The sequence below is a fragment of the Triticum urartu genome, chromosome 2, assembly GCF_003073215.2.
Source record: "Triticum urartu cultivar G1812 chromosome 2, Tu2.1, whole genome shotgun sequence".
NCBI lineage: Eukaryota > Viridiplantae > Streptophyta > Magnoliopsida > Poales > Poaceae > Triticum > Triticum urartu.
This window is the reverse complement of record NC_053023.1, coordinates 442,622,548-442,644,731: the sequence shown is the minus strand read 5'-3', so window position 1 is coordinate 442,644,731 and position 22,184 is coordinate 442,622,548.

Sequence of the window (22,184 nt, the reverse complement as noted above, 5' to 3'; positions counted from 1 at the left end):
GACTTGGCTCTGAGATAGTAGCTTCTGTCTGTGAATCCTTTGCTACTCATGTTGATCTTCCTAAGGAGAAGTGGTTTAAATATAATCCTCCCATTGAAGGAAAAGTACTTGCACCTATTAAAGTTGAAGAAAAGACTATCACTTATAATGATCCTATTGTTCCTACTGCTTATGTTGAGAAACCACCTTTCCCTGTTAGAATAAAGAATCATGCTAAAGCTTCAATTGTGGTCAAAAAAGTAATATTACGACACCTAAACCCCCTGAGCAAGTTAAAATTGAACCTAATGTTGCTATGGTTAAAGATCTCTTGGCCGATAATATTGATGGACAGGTTATTTACTTCTGTGATGAGACTACTAGAATTGCTAAACCTGGTGCTAAAGATAAACATAGACCTGTCGTAGGCATGCCTGTTAAAATAGGAGATCATTGTTATGATGGCTTGTGTGATATGGGTGCTAGTGCTAGTGCAATACCTATTTCCTTATACAAAGAAATTATGCATGATATTGCACCAGCTGAAATAGAAGGTATTGATGTTACCATTAAGCTTGCTAATAGAGATACTATTTCACCAATTGGGATTGTTAGAGACGTTCAAGTCTTGTGTGGGAAGGCTAAATATCCTGCTGATTTTCTTGTTCTTGGTTCCCCTCAAATAGCTTTTGTCCCATTATATTTGGTAGACCCTTCTTGAACACTGTCAATGCTAAGATAGACTGCAATAAGGATATTGTTTCTGTTGATTTAGGGGATATGTCTCATGAGTTTAATTTTGCTAAATTTTGTAGACAACCCCATGATAAAGAATTGCCTAGTAAAGATGAAATTATTGGTCTTGCTTCTATTTCCGTGCCTCTTACTGATCCATTAGAACAATATTTGCTAGACCATGAAAATGATATGTTCATGAATGAAAGAAGGGAACTAGATGAAATATTCTTTAAACAAGGACCTATTCTGAAACACAATTTGCCTGTTGAAATCCTAGGGGATCCTCCTCCACCCAAGGGTGATTCCATGTTTGAGATTAAACCATTACATGATACTCTTAAATATGCTTATCTTGATGAAAAGAAAATATATCATGTTATTATTAGTGCTAACCTTTCAAAGAAGGAAGAAGAGAAATTATTGAAAACTCTGAAGAAGCACCATGCTGTTATTGGATATACTCTTGATGATCTTAAGGGCATTAGTCCCACTCTATGTCAACACAGAATAAATTTGGAGGAAGACGCCAAACCAGTTATTGATCATCAACGACGGCTGAATCCTAAGATGAAAGAAGTGGTAAGAAAGGAAATATTAAATCTCCTTTAGGCGGGAATAATTTATCCCGTTGCTGATAATAAGTGGGTAAGTCCTGTCCATTGTGTCCCTAAGAAGGGAGGTATCACTGATGTTCCTAATGATAAAGATGAATTGATCCCGCAAAGAATTATTACAGGTTATAGGATGGTAATTGATTCCCGCAAATTAAATAAGGCTACTAAAAAAGATCATTACCCTTTGCCTTTTATTGATCAAATGCTAGAAAGATTATCCAAACATACACATTTTTGCTTTCTAGATGGTTACTCTGGCTTCTCTCAAATACGTGTGTCGGCTAATGATCAATCAAACACCACTTTTACTTTCCCTTTCGGTACTTTTGCTTATAAACGTATGCCTTTTCGTTTATGTAATGCACCTGCTACCTTTCAAAGATGCATGATGGCTATATTTTCTGACTTTTGTGAAAAGATATGTGAGGCATTCATGGATGATTTCTCCGTTTATGGATCCTGTTTTGATGATTGCTTGAGCAACCTTGATCGAGTTTTGCAAAGATGTGAAGAAACTAATCTTGTCTTGAATTGGGAGAAATGCCACTTTATGGTTAATGAAGGTATTGTCTTGGGGCATAAAATTTCTGAAAGAGGTATTGAAGTTGATAAAGCTAAAGTTGATGCTATTGAAAAGATGCCATGCCCCAAGGACATTAAAGGTATAAGAAGCTTCCTCGGTCATGCCGGTTTTTATAGGAGGTTCATTAAGGACTTCTCAAAAATTTCTCGGCCTCTGACTAATCTATTACAAAAAGATATTCCTTTTGTCTTTGATGATGATTGTGTAGAAGCATTTGAAATACTTAAGAAAGCATTGATTTCTGCACCTATTGTTCAGCCACCTGATTGGAATTTACCCTTTGAAATTATGTGTGATGCTAGTGATTATGTTGTAGGTGCTGTTCTAGGGCAAAGAGTTGATAAGAAATTAAATGTTATTCAATATGCTAGTAAACTCTAGACAATGCCCGGAGAAATTATGCTACCACTGAAAAGGAATTCTTAGCAGTTGTATTTGCCTGTGATAAGTTCAGACCTTATATTGTTGATTCTAAAGTAACTATTCACACTGATCATGCTCCTATTAAATACCTTATGGAAAAGAAAGATGCTAAACCTAGACTTATTAGATGGGTTCTCTTGCTACAAGAATTTGATTTGCATATTATTGATAGAAAGGGAGCTGAGAACCCCGTTGCAGACAACTTGTCTAGGTTAGAAAATGTTCTTGATGACCCACTACCTATTGATGATAGTTTTCCTGATGAACAATTAAATGTCATAAATGCTTCTCGTACTGCTCCATGGTATGTTGATTATGCTAATTATATCGTTGCTAAATTTATACCACCTAGTTTCACTTACCAGCAAAAGAAAAGGTTCTTCTATGATTTGAGACATTACTTTTGGGATGACCCACATCTTTATAAAGAAGGAGTAGATGGTATTATTAGTCGTTGTGTACCTGAGCATGAACAGGAACAGATCCTACGCAAGTGTCACTCCAAGGCTTATGGAGGACACCATGCTGGAGATAGAACTGCACACGAGGTATTGCAATCCGATTTTTATTGGCCTACTCTCTTCAAGGATGCCCATAAGTTTGTCTTGTCTTGTGATGAATGCCAAAGAATTGGTAATATTAGTAGACATCAAGAAATGCCTATGAATTATTCACTTGTTATTGAACCATTTGATGTTTGGGGCTTTGATTATATGGGACCGTTTTCTTCCTCTAATGGGTATACACATATTTTAGTTGTTGTTGATTACGTTACGTTACTAAGTGGGTAGAAGCTATTCCAACTAGTAGTGTTGATCATAACACCTCTATTAAGATGCTTAAAGAAGTTATTTTCCCAAGGTTTGGAGTCCCTAGATATTTAATGAATGATGGTGGTTCACATTTTATTCATGGTTTTTTTCATAAAATGCTTTCTAAGTATGACGTTAATCATAGAATTGCATCTCCTTATCACCCACAGTCTAGTGGTCAAGTAGAATTGAGTAATAGAGAGCTAAAATTAATTTTGCAAAAGACTGTTAATAGATCAAGAAAGAATTGGTCCAAGAAACTTGATGATGCATTATGGGCCTATAGAACTGCATATAAAAATCCTATGGGTATGTCTCCATATAAAATGGTGTATGGTAAAGCATGTCACTTACCTCTTCAATTAGAACATAAGGCATATTGGGCTATTAAAGAGCTCAACTATGACTTCAAACTTGCCGGTGAGAAGAGGTTGTTTGACATTAGCTCACTTGATGAATGGAGAACCCAGGCCTATGAGAATGCCAAACTGTTTAAAGAAAAAGTTAAAAGATGGCATGATAAAAGGATACAAAAGCGTGAGTTTAATGTAGGTGATTATGTATTACTATACAACTCTCGTTTAAGATTTTTTGCAGAAAAACTTCTCTCTAAATGAGAAGGTCCTTACGTTATCGAGGAGGTCTATCGTTCTGGTGCCATAAAAATCAACAACTTCGAAGGCACAAATCCGAGGGTGGTGAACGGTCAAAGAATCAAACATTATATCTTAGGTAATCCCATAAATGTTAAAACTAATATTATTGAAACCGTAACCCCGGAGGAATACATAAGGGACACTTTCCGGAACGTTTCAGACTCCGAAAAGGAATAGGTACGTGGTACGGTAAGTAAACCGACTCCAAAACAGTTCTAATGGCAATATTTCTTCGTTTTGGAATATTTAGAAAAATAGGAAAATAAGAAACGGACTGGAAAGGACACAAGGCTTCCATGAGGGTGGGAGACACACCCTACCGTACTCTGATTCAAAATCTTACCGCTGCAGCCCGTATAGCAGAGTCTATTCAGCCGTCCCAGTCGGAAGCTGGCAGAGGTTTGATGCAGATCAGAGCGTTGCTCCGAGCGGCAGGAGAGCAGACCACAGCAGTGTCTCAGTCATGTAACAGAATTCGTAGCAGATTCGTGGTAGCTGACACCGTACAGTTGGCTCACAACCCAAGATCGCCTCTGTGGCGTGAAGGGCGAGGGCATTGCCAAGGGCAGTACTCAAGTCGGAACCGCGAGCAGCACGATCGTCGGCTCGACCGTGATGACCGCCGTCGAGTGCCTACGCCCCCTCCGAGGGGTGAATCATATGTGCCTCGGCATTATGATGATAGGCGTCCGAACAGCAAAGAGCGGAGGAGGCCAGTCGACCCAAGAGAACCAGGGTTTGATGCAAGGTTAATTCAGGTGCAAGGTTTGGTGGACAGGAATCAGGCTCATAGAGAAGGGCAAGACAGAGATCGCCCGATTGGAAGCAGAGTACATGTTTCTGGTCTCGAGTGTTTTAGCAGGGCCATCAGGGCAATAGAGATCCCTCCCAACTTCAGGTTGGCGACTGGGGTCAGTAAGTTCACTGGTGAATCAAAGCCTAACACCTGGCTTGAGGATTACCGAGTGGCCGTACAGATCGGTGGAGGAAACGACGAGGTGGCCATGAAGCACCTTCCCCTGATGCTTGAAGGGTCAGCTAGAGCTTGGTTGAATCAGTTGACTCCAGGCAGTATATTCAGTTGGGAGGAGTTGGCTTGAGTGTTTGTCAGAACATTTGAGGGCACGTGCAAACGGCCAGCAGGATTGATAGAATTGCAACATTGCGTGCAAAAACCGAATGAAACTTTGAGGGATTATATTCAGAGGTGGTCCACTTTGCATCACACTGTGGAGAATGTGTCTCAGCATCAGGTAGTTTGCGCCTTCAAGGAAGGCGTTCGTTATCGGGAGCTCAATCTAAAATTCGATCGGACAGGAGATATGTCCCTGACCCGAATGATGGAAATAGCCACTCCGTATGCAAATGGTGAAGAAGAAGACCAACTCCGCAGCGGCAGGAGCAAACCAGTCGGCCAGGACGCTGAAGGAGGTAATTCCAATTGGAAGAAGAAGCACAAAGAAGAACCTGCGACTCTTGGGGAAGTTGCAGCCGCAACCCAAGGAAATTTAAAGGAAAACCTAAAGGGCCTTGGACCCCCAAGAAGGTGAAAGATGCAGCCGGGAACGACGTAATGGATTTGCCATGTCACATTCACATCAAGAAAGATGAAGAGGGAAATTTGATCTATCCCAAGCATACCACTTGACAGTGCTGAGTCCTTATACAGCAGTTCCGAGAAAAACAACCCGGCGAGAAAGAGAAGGAGTCTGATAAGGATGAGGACAAAGAAGAGGGTGATGATGGATTTCCCAATATCAATTCCACTTTGGTGATTTTTGCTGACGTCGAAAGCAAAAGTCGATTGAAAGTCATCAACAGGAAAGTAAACATGGTTGCTCTGGCAACCCCAACATATCTAAAATGGTCAAAGACCCCTATCACATTCGACCAATCAGATCACCCGCCACATGTTGCCACCCCTGGGAGGCAAGCGTTGGTGGTCAACCTGGTCATTGGGGGCACCCAATTGACAAAAGTCTTGATGGATGGTGGCAGCGGTTTGAACATTTTGTATGTCGAGACCCTCCGAGGGATGGGCATTCTGATGTCCAAACTTAGCGAGAGCAACATGTGGTTCCACAGAGTTATACCTGGGAAGAAAGTCGATTCACTCGGCCAGATCACTCTTGACGTGGCTTTCGGTGATTCAAAGAATTATCGTAAGGAAAAGTTGACATTTGAAGTCATGGATTTTCACAGTGCCTATCATGCTATCCTGGGCAGAACTGCATATGCCCGTTTCATGGCTCGACCGTGTTATGTGTATCTCAAGCTCAAGATGCCTGGCCCTAGGGGCGTGATTACAGTCACTGGTAATCGACAGCGAGCAGAAGAGTGCTTCCAGAAGGGCTTGAAGATTGCTGATGAACAAATGGCAGCAATAGAAATGGAAGAATACAAGAAGACAGCAGATCCGAGTGATTTGTTGAGAGCTAAGAAGCCTGCTTCAGAATATGCATTTAAGTCGACTGGTGAAACAAAGTCAGTTCATATTCACCCGACTGATCCCAATGCTGCTCCGACTCATATATCAACAACACTCGACATCAAATAGGAAGAATCACTCATCCAGTTCCTTCGTGAGAACTGGGACATCTTTGCATGGAAACCTGCTGACATGCCATGTGTGCCCAGGGGACTAGATAAGCACTGTTTGCGAGTTGACCCAAAGGAAAGACCCGTCAAAGAGCACCTCCGATGGTCCGCCGTGGAGAAGAGAAAGGCAATTGGCGAGGAAGTGTGTAACACCCAAAATGCGGCTATATCTCCCACGTGTCGGGGCACGACTTAGAGGCATAGCCGCATGGTAGGCATTTCGCAAGAGGGGTAATCTTTACACATCCCATGTACTGAAAAAGAAAGGGATACAGAGTCGGCTTACAATCTCCACTTCACACAATACATAAATAATCCATACATCATCCATGGTACAAACAAAGGTCCGACTACAGAACCAAAATAAAGAAAGACAAACCCAAATGCTAGATCCCAGATCGTCCCAACTGGGCTCCTCTACTGATCATCCGGAAAAGAAACATAGTAACGTCACGAATCCTCGTCGAACTCCCACTTGAGTTCGATAGCGTCCCCTGCACTGGCATTGTCGGCACCTGCATCTGTTTGGAAGTATCTATGAGTCACGGGGACTCAGCAATCTCACACCCGCGAGATCAAGACTATTTAAGCTTAAGGGTAGGAAAGGGTAGTGAGGTGGAGCTGCAGCAAGCACTAGCATATATGGTGGCTAACTTACGCAAATGAGAGCGAGAAGAGAAGTAAAGCATGGTCGAGAAGCTAAAAAAATCAAGAAGTGATCCTGAAGCTACTTACGTTCAAGCATAACACGAGACCGTGTTCTCTTCCCAGACTCCGCCGAAAAGAGACCATCATGGCTAGACACGCGGTTGATTCATTTTAATTAAGTTAAGTGTCAAGTTCTCTACAACCGGATATTAACAAATTCCCATCTGCCCATAACCGCGGGCACGGATTTCGAAAGTTCAAACCCTGCAGGGGTGTCGCAACTTAGCCCATCACAAGCTCTCACGGTCAACGAAGGATATTCCTTCTCCCAGGAAGACTCGATCGGACTCGGAATCCCGGTTACAAGACATTTCAACAATGGTAAAACAAGACCAGCAAAGCCGCCCGATGTGCCGACAAATCCCAATAGGAGTCTCACGTATCTCGTTCTCAGGGCATACCGGATAGGTCAAGCTACGAGTAAAACCAACCCTCGAGTTGCCCCGAGGTGGCCCCGTAGGTTTCCCGGTTCGGACCAACACTCAAAGGAGCACTGGCCCCGGGGGGGTTTAAAATAAAGATGACCCTTGAGTCTGCAGAACCCAAGGGAAGGTATATGGTGGTAGGTAGGCAAATGGTAAAAAAAGGTTGGGCCTTGCTGGAGGAGTTTTATTCAAGGCGAACTGTCAAGGGGTTCCCATAACACCCAACCGCGTAAGGAACGCAAAAACAAGGAACATAACACCGGTATGATGGAAACTAAGGCGGCAATAGTGGAACAAAACACCAGGCATAAGGCCGAGCCTTCCACCCTTTACCAAGTATATAGATGCATTAAAGTAAATAAGATATAATAATGATATCCCAACAATATTCATGTTCCAACATGGCACAAACTTCATCTTCACCTGCAACTAGCAACGCTATAAGAGGGGCTGAGCAAAAGCGATAACATAGCCAAACAACGGTTTGCTAGGAAAGGTGGGTTAGAGGCTTGACATGGCAATATGGGAGGCATGATATAGCGAGTGGTAGATAGCGCGGCATAGCAATAGAGCGAACAACTAGCAAGCAAAGATAGAAGTGATTTCGAGGGTATGGTCATCTTGCCTGCAAAGTTCTCAGAGTTGACGAAAGCTTGATCCTCGTAAGCATTCTCAACAGGTTCCTCGATCAGGTACTCGTCTCCCGGCTCTACCCAAAGCAAGAACACAAGCAAAGGACCAACAATCAATCACGGTGCAATGCACAAGCAACATGATGCAAAACATGACATGATATGCAAGATATGATATGCAATGCATATGTGTGCTTCGGAAGGGAAAGAATGAACAAGGCATCAACTTGGCAAACCAAGTGTGCCGCTGGAAAGATGAGATGATTTCGGTCGAAATCGATATAAGGATCACCGGAAATGGATGCACGATTTGCAAATGGAAAGCAAAACAAGAATGGCACTATTCTGCGATTAACAGCACGATGCCCTCTAGAATGCAACAAGAAACTAAGCTACTGCACCCCAACATATTAAAAAGGCATATGGCAGTGATGTACTCAAGATGCTTGACAGAACATGAACACTGAGCTACGGCTAAATCACACAAGAGCAGGTTCAAACAAGCATGGAAAAAGTGCAAAAGATATCAGCTTCACGGACTTAGTGAAAATACTAACATGCCAGAAATAACATCAGGAAGCAATGTTTAGAGCAAGCAAACAACATGCTACAGGAACAGATCATAGAAAACAAAGGCAGGACATGAATCTACTAAATGCATAGAACAAAAGTCCCTTAATGATCATGAGCCAAAAAGGCACAGAAGAAATGATGGCACCCATGTAAACATAGCAAGTTTTATTAACAGTTTCAGACTTAGCAGAAAACTGAGCATGGCAAAAACAGCATTACGAAGGCATCTTTGCGAGCTCAAATCACTCACCATAAGGAATTGCATGACAAGATAAGCATACTAACAGCAAGAAGACATGTTCATGAAGCTAACCATGGCAAGAGCAAGTTCATAGCATGTATGGATCAATAGCAACAACCATGGCAAAATTGATTAACATGTAAATAATCTGCCAGAAACATTTTATAGCAAAAGTAGAGCAAGATTAAGACATGATAGGTCCCTCCATAAATGCAACCAGGGGCATGGATGGATAGAGCATAACCATATGCCCAAAACACCCTTAGTGAAGATACTCAAAACAAGCATGGATCTCTCTTTAGCATCAAGTTTACAAGGCATAAAAATAACAGCAGAACAAGGACTTAGCAAAATCCTAAGTCCCTGAAAACAGCACTATCACGAGGCCTAGTTTGCATGCTTGTGCTATTCACCACATTTATCACAAAAATACATGTCAAGAACCCCTGTAAAGATGGCATGGCATAGATCAAAACACATGTAGAGCTCATGCCCATATGAAGCACACATCAAATGTGACAAAAATGAAAAATCACCCTAAACTGATAAGTAGCAGCAGTAAACATTTTATAGCACTCTTGCATCAATGATTTGGGCATCCAGATGAACTCAAACAAGCATGCCACAATGGAGTTAAATGAAGAGCATCTCCCAATGAACATTTTGATATCTCTTGTGCATGAAACGGAGCTACGGTCATGGAGTTGTGATGCGTTGAACAGAGCATGAAAATATTAAGGACTTAGAAGAAAAACGACCTCTTAGAAGATAGATCTAGGGTTCGTCTTCTCTGCACGCGAACCGAGGTTCGCTGGAAGGATCTGGCCGGAGTTGGAGGTCCGGTGGCGGAGATGAGGCCCGGGAGGAGGCCGGGGCGCCGGATCTGGGTCGCCGAAAGAGCTTGCCGGCGAGGATGGCGACGGGCGACGCAGGAAGACGGCGGGGCGGCGCTGGTCGGCAGGGCGGCGTGACGCGGAGGCGCGGGAGGCGGCGGCCGGTGATGGGCGGCGGCCGGAGGCGGAGAAGGGTGCGGGACGCTCAGGCCTCGCGCGGGCGAGCGGCGGCGATGAATCGGGCCGGGCGGGCCCCGCCTGGGCTCGTCGGGCCGCGGCTACGAGGTAGCGGCGGGGACATGTGGCGAAGCCTCACTAGCTCGGGGCGGCGGCCCAAAATGTCCGGCGGCGCGGAGGGAGTTGGATCTAGGGTTTCCAGACCCGACTTTGAAGGAGGGGTGCACATATTTATAGCTAGGAGGAGGTAGGAGTGTCCAAATGGAGTGTAGTTTTCGCCCACACGATCGTGATCTGACGACGGAGGACATGGGAGTGGTTTGGATGGGTTATTGGGCCATTTTGGAGGGGTGTTGGGCTGCAACACACAAGAGGCCTTCCCGGTTACCCGGTTAACCGTTGGAGTATCAAACGGACTCCAAATGGCACGAAATTTGACAGGCGGTCTACCGGTGGTGTACCAAGGCCACTTGGAAAATTTCGGTCCATTACGAGAACGTTTAGCACCCATTCACGAGAAAGAGGCAAGAGGGGGGACGCCGGTGCACGTAGGAGTGTCGGATTGCAAAACGGACAACGGGGAAAATGCTCGAATGCAAGAGACGAACACGTATGCAAATGAGATGCACATGATGACATGATAAGAAATGCATGACATGAACAAAATGCAAAACAAAGACAAAAACCCAACCACGAAGGGAAATCTCATAACTTAAAGCCTAAATGGCAAGAGTTGGAGTTACAAATATGGCAAGTTACATCCGGGGTGTTATAAAGTGGCTCGGCTTCTGGCAGCTGAGTTCATGCGAGAGATTTACCACTCCGAGTGGCTCGCCAATGTTGTCATGGTTCTCAAGAAGGATGATTCACTCCGTATGTGTATCGACTTCAAGCATATCAATCAGGCCTACCCGAAGGACCACTTTCCTCTCCCCCGCATCGATCAAATAGTCGACTCGACTGCGGGATGTGAGCGACTGTCCTTTCTGGACGCATATTCCGGGTATCATCAGATCCGACTGTATGGACGCGATGAAATAAAAACAGCTTTTATCACCCCATTCGGGTGCTTTTGCTATGTTACCATGCCTTTTGGTCTCAAGAACGCTGGCGCCACATTCATGCGCATGATACAGAAGTGCCTACTCACTCAAATCAGTCGGAATGTGGAAGCATACATGGATGACATCGTGGTTAAGTCATAAAAAGGTTCCGACTTGCTGACTGGCCTCGCTGAAACCTTTGCCAACCTGAGAAGATATGATATCAAGCTTAACCCGTCGAAGTGTACATTCGAAGTTCCAGGCGGAAAGTTGCTCGGTTTCCTCGTTTCCGAACATGGGATCGACGCTAACCCAGAGAAAGTTGGCGCAATACTCCGAATGAAACGCCCTGTGCGTATACACGACATTCAGAAGCTTACTGGTTGTTTGGCCGCTTTGAGTCGGTTCATCTCTCATCTCGGTGAAAAGGCATTGCCTCTTTACCGGTTGATGGAGAAGTCTGATAAGTTTGAGTGGACTCCTGAAGCTGACGCAGCGTTTGCAGAGCTTAAAACCCTGCTTTCCACCCAGCCGGTGCTCGCTGCTCCAATCAGCAAAGCGGTTTTACTGCTTTATATTGCAGCCACTAGAAAAGTTGTCAGTACAGTACTCACAGTCGAGCGGGAAGAAGGTAAAGCCTATAAAGTTCAGCGCCCAGTGTACTATATTTCTGAAGTCTTAACTCCATCCAAGCAAATATATCCGCATTATCAGAAGTTTGTCTATGGATTTTACTTAACTGCGAAGAAGGTAGCACATTTCTCAGATCACTCCATCACAGTCGTCAGCGATGCTCCATTGTCAGAAATTCTGAACAACAGAGATGCAATTGGTCGAGTGGCAAAGTGGGCGATTGAACTCCTTCCGTTGTATATCAAGTTTGAGGCAAAGAAAGCGATCAAGTCCCAAGCAATAGCAGATTTCCTCATCGAGTGGATTGAACAGTAGCAACCGACTCAAGTTCAGTCGGAACATTGGACTACACCTTTTTATGGATCCAAGATGTTGAGTGGTTCTGGTGCTGGAGTTGTTCTAGTATCCCCGCGAGGTGATAAACTCAGTTATGTCCTTCAGATTCACTTTGACTCCTCCAACAATGAAGCTGAGTACAAAGCACTTTTGTATGGGTTGCGAATGGCCATTTCACTCGGCGCCTGAGGGAGTCCTGGATTAGGGGGTCTCCGGACAGCCGGACTATATCCTTTGGCCGGACTGTTGGACTATGAAGATACAAGATTGAAGACTTTGTCTCGTGTCTGAATGGGATCTACTTGGCGTGGAAGGCAAGCTAGGCAGTACGGATATGGATATCTCCTCCTTTGTAACCGACCTTGTGTAACCCTAACCCTCTCCGGTGCCTATATAAACCGGAGGGTTTTAGTCCGTAGGACACAACAATAACATACAATCATACCATAGGCTAGCTTCTAGGGTTTAGCCTCTCTGATCTCGTGGTAGATCTACTCTTGTACTACCCATATCATCAATATTAATCAAGCACGACGTAGGGTTTTACCTCCATCAAGAGGGCCCGAACCTGGGTAAAACTTCGTGCCCCCTGCCTCCTGTTACCATCCGCCTAGACGCACAGTTCGGGACCCCCTACCCGAGATCCGCTGGTTTTGACACCAACATTGGTGCTTTCATTGAGAGTTCCTCTGTGTCATCGCCGTTGGGCTTGATGGCTCCTTCTATCATCGTTAGTGATGCAGTCCAGGGTGAGACTTTTCTCCCCGGACAGATTTTTGTATTCGGCGGCTTTGCACTGCGGGCCAATTCACTTGGCCATCTGGAGCAGATTGAAAGCTAAGCCCCTGGCCATCAGGTCAGGTTTGGAAGCTTAAGCTACACGGCTGATATCCGCGGAGACTTGATCTTCAACGGATTAAAGCCTCTGCCTTGTGCGTCACGCGGTCATGATGAGTATGATCTAGCTCTACCATCCGACAGTGTTCAGGAGATCGCACCGGCAGCCGCTCTGACCCTCAATTCGGAGCCAATTGTGCCATCCATGGACGGGTGGATGGACCCCGCCACAGAGGCCTTACCTCCATCGGCGATCGAGCCGAACATCGACCTTACTTTGCATGAGAGCCGTGTTGACAAACTGTCAGATCTCTCTCCGGCCACGGACTCCGAACCGCCTGCGCCCGTTCCTAGCGAATCCAATTGGGCGCTAATCATGGAGTTTACCTCCACGGATATTTTTCAGCACTCGCCCCTTGGCGACATACTGAACTCATTAAAGTCTCTCTCCTTGTCAGGAGAATCCTGGCCGAACTATGTCCAGCAGGATTGGGATGCGGATGGCGTCAAAATTCACCGCCCACCCACCACCCACTTAGTAGCCACCGTCGATGACCTAACCGACATGCTCGACTTCGAATCCGAAGACATCGACGGTATGGACAACGATGTAGGAGACGAACAGGAACCACTGCCCATAGGGCACTGGACGCCCACTTCATCACATGACGTATACATGGTGGACACACCAAAAGAAAACGACCAAGAGGAACAGAAGGACGCAATGAAGGGTTGTCCCCTCGAGAAGCAGTCAAAGCGGCGGCGTAAGCGCCCCTCCAAATCCCGCCTCGGTAGAAACAACGATCATACAGACCCAGTGTTAGAGCAGGGTGAACCATCACCGGACCACGGCAACACGGAGAATCAAACCGAACAACCCGATTCTGTCAAAGATAACAGTCCGGATGACATCACACCGGACAGACACCCGGAGCAACAGAATGCCCGTCAAAGGCTCATTGCCACCGCGAGGAGTCTAAAAAAGCAGAAGCAAAGACTCAAGGCTGCACAAGACACACTCGGAATCAGATGGAGCAAAGTACTCAACGCAGCAGCGAAGTACGGCAGTAATCGCCCCACCAAGAGCTACCCGAAATGGAAGTTGCTACCCGAATTTGATGAGGAGGCCTTAGATCCCCCGCAACGAAAAATCAAAACGGCCACCTGACCGGATAGACGTCCTCACGGCCAACATAGAGCGGCAAACAACGCCACACATAAGCAATACACGATCCACGCGAGGGCTCGCATCAAAAGGACGGCGCAACCAGATCCATCTATGGACCACGCAAGCGCGCTCCAGCATATGATGCAACACAACAAAAATACGAACAACGTGGCACACCCAGATACAGGGGTGCCGCACACCCCCTATGTTTCACCGATGAGGTGCTGGACCATGAATTTCCAGAGGGATTCAAGCCCGTAAACATAGAGGCATACGACGGAACAACAGACCCTGGGGTCTGGATTGAGGACTATATCCTCCATATCCATATGGCTCGAGGAGATGATCTCCACGCCATCAAGTACTTACCCCTCAAGCTCAAAGGGCCAGCTCAGCACTGGCTTAAAAGCCTCCCCGAAAACTCCATTGGAAGCTGGGAAGAGCTCGAAGACGCTTTTCAGGCAAATTTTCAAGGGACTTATGTCCGACCCCCGGATGCGGACGATTTGAGTCATATAACTCAATAGCCCGGAGAGTCAGCCCGAAAGCTTTGGAACAGGTTTCTTACTAAAAAGAACCAAATAGTCGACTGTCCGGACGCCGAAGCCTTGCCAGCTTTTAAGCATAGCGTCCGCGACGAATGGCTTGCCAGACACCTCGGCCAAGAAAAGCCGAGAACAATGGCAGCATTAACAAGCCTCATGACCCGCTTTTGCGCGGGTGAGGACAGCTGACTAGCCAGATGTAGCACCAGCGACCCAAGTACATCCGATGTTAGAGATGAAAACGGGAAATCACGACGCAGCAAAAATAATAAGCGCCGGAATAAAGAAGACGGCCCGAAGAGCACGGCAGTAAACACCGGATTCAGAAGCTCTTGGCCAGGTCAGCAAAAGCCGCCCCCTAAAGGCGCCAGAGATGAACTGTCCAGCCTGAACAAAATTCTGGACCAAACATGTCAGATCCATAGCACCCCTGGTAAACCCGCTAATCATACCCACAGAGAATGTTGGGTCTTCAAGCAGTCCGGCAAGCTGAACGCCGTACACAAGGGGGAGGATACACCAAGCGAAGAAGAGGATGAGCCTCTCAAGCAAGACACTGGGGAACAAAAGAAATTTCCACCAGAAGTCAAAACAGTAAACGTGTTACACGTGATCAAGGGGAGAAATAAAGCGGCACTCCCAGAGAAATATGCCCAAGGGCCTATCACTGCGAAGTCCTGCCACTGGTTGGCTCAACCGATCACTTTCGACCATCGGGATTACTCAGCAAATATCCGGCATACAGGATGGGCTGCCCTGGTATTAGACCCAATAATTGATGGATACCATTTCCCACGAGTCCTAATGGACGGTGGCAGCAGTCTAAACCTGATATATCAGGACACAATCCGCAAAATAGGGATAGACCCAACGAAAATTTGCCACAACAATACTACCTTTAAAGGAGTAATGCCAGGCCCAGGGGCTCACTGCACGGGCTCCCTGCTACTAGAAGTTATATTCGGCTTCCCCAATAACTTCCGTAGCGAAAATTTAACCTTCCACATTGCTCCGTTCCAAAGTGGCTATCAAGCACTACTTGGACGTGAGGCTTTCGCTCGCTTTAACGCAATACTGCACTACGCTTCCCTCACGCTTAAGATGCCCGGTCCACGTGGCATCATTATAGTAAATGGAAATATGGAGCGATCCCTGCACGCCGAAGAGAATGCGGCTGCCTGGGCAGCCGCACACTAAAACGGCCTCACCAACTAAAGTATTCGATAGGTCGTCAAGACCACGGACATGGTTAGACGAGTCTGGCGCAGCTATATGTAATTCGCACAGGTTTGATGGCCACACCCCTATCACAAATACAAGGGGCTCAACACGCGCAGACAAGTGGAAATTTTTACTCATCTTGAATTATACATGGTTTTTTCAAAAAACCTACCTTTTTGCACGACAACTTTTCACCTAAGTTCCTCTCTTTTACAGATGACCACCGTGCTAGACCCGTCCAGGATACGGCACAACGGAGACACAGGCGCAGACATGCAGCAGGGACCCGTTCCAAGGATTCTTTTCAGATTAAGACCCTGCGTCAACCTTTTTTATTGTCTCTTGTTGATACACATCCCTCGGATTCTCAGTACAATTGAGAAGGATGCTGGCGTCTTGGCATGTGGCCACGTCAGAATAATGCACATACCTGAACACCAGGGGCTTCTTACAAAGGGCACTGATTAGGCCAGGTTCATACCATAAAGACCGAATACCTTAGGGAGTGTTTGGCGTCGCGAGTTTGGCCCTATATGCATCAGCTCCGAATCATGTCTTTGGTCAAATGTTGGGTTTGCCCGGCTCCTATGTTTTGGTACCTTACGTTCCGCTCTATTGGCTAAGGTAGCACTAGGAGAACTACTGCGATTGTGCCCCGGGTCATCCGGACGAGCACCTCAGTAGAGAAAGCCGAAAACTGACTGTCATGATATAGCGTGAGACTGGTCAACCACTCGATGACCTATCGGAATGTTAGAATTCCTCCGCCTTAACGAAGGGCCGTTTCCCGGCCAGGCATGTACGCACCTCGAATTCGGGAGAGTGCGGAGCCACCAGGGGCTATATAGTAGCCCCACCGTCAAACTCCTATGGCTAAGTGAAAGTGTTAAAGCATTATAGTCCGGTTGCCTCGTTCGCTGCACTATCACCTCCTTAATAGGACCAAGACGTTGGGTTAAGTGTGAACACGCGTCTTCTGCGAACACCTCCGCATTATATGCATGGGGGCTGAAGCCAACGACTGCAATCTTTCAGGTTATACACATGTATACATAAACAGCCGCACAGGAGGCATCATACTACTTTCAGGCAAAAGTATAAACACGGCCTTAATAAATTTCATAAAAACATTGTGTTTACAATGGGAATACATGTCACTCAAACATAATATTCTTCGAGCACTGGGCCTCTATCAAACAAGCACCCTCGAGAACCTCTTCAAAATAGTGCTCAGAAGCCACTCAGCCTATGGCCGAACCCTGCGCCGCAACAGTGGTAGCATCCATCTCCACCCAGTATGCTTTAACACGGGCAAGGGCCATCCGCGAGCCTTCTATGCACGCCGACCTCTTCATCGCATTGATGTGCGGCACCGCACTAAGGAACTGCTGCACTAAGCTGAAATAGCTGTTCGGCTTCGGCTTTTCCGGCCACAGCTGATCCACGACAGACCTCATGGCAAGTCCGGACAACCTATTGAGTTCGGCCCATTCGGCTAACTGATCAGTCAATGGAAGCGGACGCTCTGGAACGTTAAATTGCGACCAGAACAGCTTGTCCACTTCACGATCTGTTTGATCTCGGCAGTATTTGGCCGCATCGACAGCGCTCACCGCCAAGTCCACATATGTGTCTGCCGAACTCCACAGCCGATCCAGAGGGGCATACCGCGGATCTCCGAACTTCCTCCGCAGCATAAAGGGCTTCCCAGCCGCAATATCACCGGCTTCACGCAGCTCCTCCTTCTTCGCTCTCATAGCAGAGTGGGTGTCTTTGTTCGCCATCGTGGCCTTCTCAAGGTCCGTTGCCTTCGCTCAGTTTTCTTTTTCAAGGAACTGGCAACGGTCGGCAGTGTCTTTTAACTTTATGGCCATCTTGGCCATATTCTCTTTGCTTTCGCAATGCGCGGCCTTCTCGGCTTTCAACTCTTCGGCCGCCTTCAATGCAGCCGCATTACTACTCCTTGCTTGTTATTTGGCTTGGGCAAGTTCCGCCCGCAGGGTTTCTATAACACCCTCGATGCGACTATATCTCCCATGTGTCGAGGCACGACTTAGAGGCATAATCGCATTGAAGGCATATGTCGCAAGTTAGGCAATCTTCACAACATCCCATGTAATATAATTAATAAAAGGGGAGATAACATAGTTGGCTTACACTCGCCACTTCAATCAAGTACATAAATAGCATTACATCATTCAAACACTCATGGCCCGACTACGGCGCCAAAATAAAAGACAACCCAACATGCGACACGGTCCCGATCACCCCCAACTGGGCACCACTACTGATCATCAGGGAAAGACACGTAGTATCGTTGAGAGTCCTCGTCGAACTCCCACTTGAGCTCAAGCGCGTCATCTGGAGCGGAATCATCAGGCCCTGCATCTGGTGTAATAGTAATCTGTGAGCCACAGGGACTCGGCAATCTCGCACCCTCGCGATCAAGACTATTTAAGCTTATAGGTAAGGGAAGGTAAAATATGTGGAGCTGCAGCAAGCGACTAGCATAAATGGTGGCTAACCTGTTCGCAAAAGAGAGCGAGAAGAGGAGGCAAAGCGCGAGCGAGAAACTAGAGGACAACCTGCGCAAGCATTACTCCAACACCGTGTTCACTTCCCGGACTCCGCCGAGAAGAGACCATCACGGTAACTCACACTGTTGATTCATTTTAATTAAGTTAAGGTTCAAGTTATCTACAACCGGACATTAACAAATTCCCATCTGCCCATAACCGCGGGCACGGCTTTCGAAAGTTCAAATCCCTGTAGGGGAGTCCCAACTTAGCCCATGACAAGCTCTCACGGTCAACGAAGGAATAGACCTCCTCCCGAGACATTCCGATTAGACTCGGCATCCCGGTTCTTCAAGACAACTCCAACAATGGTAAAACAAGTCCAGCAACACCACCCGCTGTGCCGACAAATCCCGATAGGAGCTGCACATATCTCGTTCTCAGGGCACACCGGATAAGCTAAGCATACGGGAGCCAACATAACCCAAGTTGTCAAGGGACGGCCCCGCACGGTGCTCTAGGTTGGACCAACGCTCAGAGGAGCACTGCCTGGGGGGGTTTAAAAATAAGATGACCCTTGAGTCCGCGAAACCCAAGGGAAAAGGCTAGGTGGAAAATGGTAAAAACCAAGGTTGGGCATTGCTGGAGGAGTTTTATACAAGGTGGACTGTCAAGGGGTTCCCATTATAACCCAACCGCGTAAGGAACGCAAAATCCGGGAACATAACACCGATATGACGGAAACTAGGGCGGCAAGAGTGGAACAAAACACTAGGCGAGAGGCCGAGCCTTCCACCCTTTACCAAGTATATAAATGCATTAAGATAACATGGCAATATAATGATATCCCAACAAGTAAATAATGTTCCAACAAGGAACGGTCTCCAATCTTCACCTGCAACTAGCAACGCTATAAGAGGGGCTGAGCAAAGCGGTAACATAGCCAATCAACGGTTTGCTAGGACATGGTGGGTTAGAGGTTTGACATGGCAATTTGGGAGGCTTGAAAGCAAGTGGTAGGCATCGTAGCATTGGCATAGCAAAAGAGCGAGCAATCTAGCATAGCAAAGATAGTAGTGATTTCGAGGGTATGATCATCTTGCCTGAGATCCCGCAAGGAAGAAGAACGAGTCCATGAAGAAGACAAACGGACGTAGACGAACGGGTCCTCACAAACGCGACGTTACCTGAACCAACCCGAAGAAGCAAACACCGGAAAGAAGCACACAACATAGTAAACAACCAACACATGAACATGGTATGATATGCGAGATACGGTATGCGATGCATATGCATGATTTGACAAGGAATGAATGAACCTGGCCTCAACCTGGAAATCCAAGTGTGCCACTGGAAAGGTGAGATGAAATCACTTGAAATGATATAAAGAACGCCGGAATCGGAGTTATGGTTTGGAAATGGCAAGCGATTCAAATATGACACCGGTCTGCGATTTACAGCAAGTAGCCATCAAAATGCAATGAGATGAACAAGCTACATCACCCAAACATGGCAACAAAATACATGGCAGGGATGCATTCATGATGCTTAACAAAAGTCTAGCACTGAGCTACGGCCAATTCATCCATTAACAGGTTCAAACAAGCATGGCAAAAATGCATATGGTAAATAGATCTCAGACTTAGTGAAATTAACACTTGTCTGGAATTTCAGATCAGATAGCACTCTTCGGAGCAACAAAACTACATGCTACAGGACCTGAACATGGTAAAGTAAAGCATGGCATGGAGCTACTCAAAGAGATTAACAAAAGTCCCTTAGTGACCTTGAGTCAAAAGGGATCAGAAAATACAATTGCAAGCATGTGAACATGGCAAAAACATAATCGGATCACAGACTTAGGGAAAACTGGAGCATCCTGAAAACAGATATCAAGTAGGCATGTTTACGAGCTCGATGCACTCACTACAGAGCAAGCCATGACAAACTAAGCATACACCCGTCAAGAATACACAAAATACAAGATAGACATGGCAAGAACAATACCATAGCATGCACGGATCAACTACAACATCATCGGCAAAATCGCTAACAAGTAGACAATCTGCCCAGATTCATGAAATGACAAAAGTAGAGAGCTCGATTGACTCAAGCTAGGGTGCTCCATAAATGAAAACAAACACATGGATGGATAGAGCACTACAATATTAACAAAACATCCTTACTGATCATCCTCAAAAGAGGCACAGATCACTAGGAAACAACATGAACATATGGCCATATGAAATAAACAGCTCAAGGACTTAGTGGAAATGCTAAGTCCCTGAAATCAGCATTACCAAGTGCCTCACTTTGCAAGCTTGTGCTAGTCACCACACACATCACAAAAATACATGGGTTGCACCTCTGGAAAGATGGCAAAACCCTTAACAAAACATATGTAGAGCACCAGGGCATATCATGCACACATTAATCATGGCAAAATGACAAATAGCTAAATGGAGCAGCAGATCTGATAATTAACTCAAATAGCACTCTTCTAACAGCATTTCGGGCATCAAGATGAACTCAAATGAAAATGATGCAATGGAATGAAATGATGTGCTCTCTGAGACGAACATTTTGATATGCCATATGCCCAAAACGGAGCTACGGATGAGGAGTTACGACATGATGAAGATGGGCATATGAATCTGGTAATTTCGGGGACTTAGTAGAAATACAGTGAGTGTCGAATAGTTAAAACGCGCACGCGCGGAATATAGCAGGCGCTCACCCAAATGGGCTCGGCCCAGGACGGGGAAGCAGGCCGAGGTAGTGGGCCGAATCGGGCTTGGCGGTCCACGGATGCAGGAGGAGGCCCAGGGCGCAAGGCCGGGAACGAGCGGATCCGGGCGTGGGGTCCCCGGATCCGGCGACGGGCGAGGTCGGGGAGGACCACGACGAGCTCGGCGGGGCCCTGCAAAACAATGGCGGTGGCGGCGCGGGCTTAGAGGAGAGGGAGAGCCGGGGAGGAAAAGGATGAGAAGAGGAGGCGCGGGGCACTGCCTGGCCGAGGGCGCGACGACGGCGGAACTCCGGTGGCCGGAGCGGTGACGAGAGGCGGCGAGGTGCGGTTGCCGGCGGCGAGGTACGAGGCGGCGGCGGAGAACTCCGGCAGAGGTCCGGCGAGACGGCGCGGCGCGGATCCCCTCGGGCCTGGCACGGCCCGGGACGGGCCGGAGATGGGCTCCACGGGCCCGGCGGCGAAGTGGGGCGCGGGAGGACACCATGTCGGCTCCGGATTGGACGAAGGCGGCGGCGGACATGTCCGGGCGGTGGGAAAAATGTCCGGCAGCGCGGAGGGAGTTGGATCTAGGGTTTGTACCGCGGAATTTTTGGGGGAGGCCACATATTTATAGGAAGAGGGAGCTAGGAGTGTCCAAATGAGGTGCGGTTTTCGGCCACGTGATCGTGATAGAACGACCGAGATGATGGAGAGGGTTTGGGTGGGTTTTGGGCCAAATTGGAGGGGTGTGGGACTGCAACACACACGAGGCCTTTTCGGTCCCTCGGTTAACCGTTGGAGTATCAAACGAAGTCCAAATGGTACGAAACTTGACAGGCGGTCTACCGTTAGTAAACCAAGGCCGCTTGGAAAGTCTCGGTCCAATCCGGAAATGTTTAACCCCCACACACGAAAGAAAGGTAGAAAGGACCACCGGAGGAGAACGAAGCGCCAGAATGCAAAACGGACAATGGAGAAAATGCTCGGATGCATGAGACGAACACGTATGCAGATGAAATGCACATGATGACATGATATGCAATGCATGACACGCAAGCAATGACAACGCAACAACAGCGAATAAATGGACGACACCTGGCACATCGGTCTCGGGGCGTTACAGTTTCCACGGTGGCAGCTCCATCTGCAGTCACAACATATTAAA